This window comes from Penaeus chinensis, chromosome 35 (assembly GCF_019202785.1).
Source record: "Penaeus chinensis breed Huanghai No. 1 chromosome 35, ASM1920278v2, whole genome shotgun sequence".
In the NCBI taxonomy this organism is placed as follows: Eukaryota; Metazoa; Arthropoda; class Malacostraca; order Decapoda; family Penaeidae; genus Penaeus; species Penaeus chinensis.
This window is the reverse complement of record NC_061853.1, coordinates 10,011,569-10,014,068: the sequence shown is the minus strand read 5'-3', so window position 1 is coordinate 10,014,068 and position 2,500 is coordinate 10,011,569. Positions and strand designations below refer to the sequence as shown.

The 2,500-nt window shown below is 31.6% G+C and overlaps 1 protein-coding gene across 1 annotated transcript in view; it reads left to right on the top strand.

Moving 5' to 3' along the window:
- The window catches only part of LOC125044226, a 5,061-nt gene that overhangs the window by 1,156 nt on the left and 1,405 nt on the right, over positions 1–2,500 (top strand). The window contains exon 2 of the mRNA XM_047640748.1: positions 2,172–2,500. This exon is cut by the window's right edge and continues 1,405 nt beyond it. The gene's annotated coding sequence lies outside the window, so the exon portion shown is untranslated. The remainder of the gene's footprint in view (positions 1–2,171) is intronic.

Here is a 2,500-nt window from a genome sequence, read left to right as displayed (position 1 = left end):
TAATAAGACTTTAATAAATTGCATTTTATAATGTCATATTACTGTTCACAGTCACAGGAAATTAGAAGAATTTCATTAGTTTATTAATAGTTAGTGAATCTGAAAATAGTCGAGCGAAGTGAGCCATGATATAATGTAGACTAATCCTAATAATAATTGAAGTTTAAGTAGCTGTAGAAATTATGTCATTTAGTATAAGTATTCATTGGGACTACTTTTTTTTCAGTTAAAATTATGTCATTTTTCAACAATGATATTGATATTCAAATATTTGTTTCACAAACTTCAAACCAATTTTTCCCTTTTCATCATCTTTGACAAACATTTAATTTGTTGTATTACATTTATTACAAGTGTTTTTGTATTGTTAACTTTTGTATTTTTTATACATCCTGTATTATTTTAGTTCATTCCAAACTGTTATATTTTGAAGATTGTATGATTATATTATTGAATGCTCATTTTTTTTTTGGCAAAAGTCAAATGACACTTCTCCTCGGCCTATGGAATATATAGGTTACCACCTCTCCCTGCGTTTTGGGGTCCTAATTACATATGGCACCTGAGAGGCACAGACTCTTGAGCACTAGATTAATGAACCATTGATCACAGATATTTGCATTTTGTATTTATAGTTGTCTTTGTCCTAGCTGTTATTTAGAGGTGACAGTAGGAAAGTAGGAAAATAACAGATAGTGATGCTATGTAATTTATCTAAAACAGTTTAGTAATGTTATTTGTCAAAACATTATCCACATGTATGTGAAATTTCAAAATATGGGAATAACACTAACTTTTTAAGATTTTTTAGGTAGCAAGATTTTTTTTCACTAAAGCTGGCAGAAATATATCTTAGGATCATCATCTAAGGAAGTAGAAGATAAAGAATTTATATTATTAGTTATTAGTGACAGCCAGGTACTGTTTCCCTTTGAAATTCAGTGCCAGTGTATATGCATTTCTCTCCTATCTTGTTTTTTTCCTTTCTTTCATTTTTCTTTCCTTTCTGATTAAAGTGACTTTATATCCAATTTCCTCTGCTTTACTTTACAAAAATAATATTTGCCTGTGGTGATGACCAATCTCTTGAGAAAGTGCATTCATTTACCTGAAGTAAGTGTGATATTCTTTGAAACATTTCACAACTCTTTCTTATCACAATTAAATGTTATTAAGATTGAACCAGGGACTTATATTATATACTTTTTTTATTCTACCTTTTATTCTAATTTATTTACAGTATATACATTCGGTTTTCCTCCATCCTGATTACCAAAATATTTGCCACTAGACCTTCCTTCTCAGAAAAGAACTTTATTAATGTCTTGTTAATTTGTAAGCCATCTGAATAAAATCAATAATAGGTTTTAAAGTTCAAATTGGTCCTTTGTATGTCAACCCTTTGCTGCCAGGTAAACGTACTGTCGACTGTTGATTTCTCTGATGAGAAGCAGTAATTGAGACTGCCATATTAGTATACAACACTTAGAGCAGGTGTCTTCAAGCTACTTGTTTGATAAAGCAACAAGGTCTTTGTTTTATTAATTTATAATTCATGATTTCTAGTTAGAGCCATCTACACGGTGAGTTTTGCAATGAAAAAAAAAAATTCAATACTCTTATTTCTTCAGTCATGGGTCAGTATACTTAGATGTAAATATTGATTAACCCAAAAGATGAAAATGCTAGTACAATCTATAATAAGTAGGCTAGCAGAATCATAGCATAGTGGATAAATCATTCCATTTTACATTATCGTAGTTTGTGTTGTATACTTACCATAATCTTATGAACAGCACTACATTTTTCATGTGATTGTGATATACAGCTGCTGCATGCTGTGGTTGTACTGTACTGTTATTTGAATGGTATCTTTTTATGAAATTCTGTAGCTGAATTATGTTTATGCATAACCAAGATTCAGTGAGTTGTTAAGTTGCATTAATTTTCTGCAATATGATTGAGGGATTCTAGATCATTTAGTTGTGCAAGGTTAATTATAAACTATTGTTGCTCCAGTGATATAATTGACAAGGCTACACTAAGAAAGCTGATAAATAATGTAGATATATGAAATTATGTTGATTTTTCTTTTTCCTTTCATTCTTTCTTGTGTGTCAAGATTATACATTTAGAGCAAATAGTATAGCCCCATGTGATTTTCATTCCAGAATGCCTCCGTCACACTGTGAGATTGGAAGATCCTGAGTGCTAAGGATCTAACCTTTTCCTTGAAGGCCTTTCACACCCTCTGTTCCCCTGAGCACGTCCTGAGAGCGAAGGATTGGTCTCATGTTGTTTGCTTTCTGGAGGGAGAACTTGGTCCTGAGTGCGAAGGAACCAAAGAAATCTCATTTAATCCTTTTTTCCCTGAGGTTATCCTGAGTGCTAAGGATATATATTCATATCATCCTTGCCTCTCAAGTGTTGTTTTGCTCCATTCTTTGTCTACCTAAACATCCTGACTACAGTAATTAGAAGGAAAAAAGTAGAACTTTCA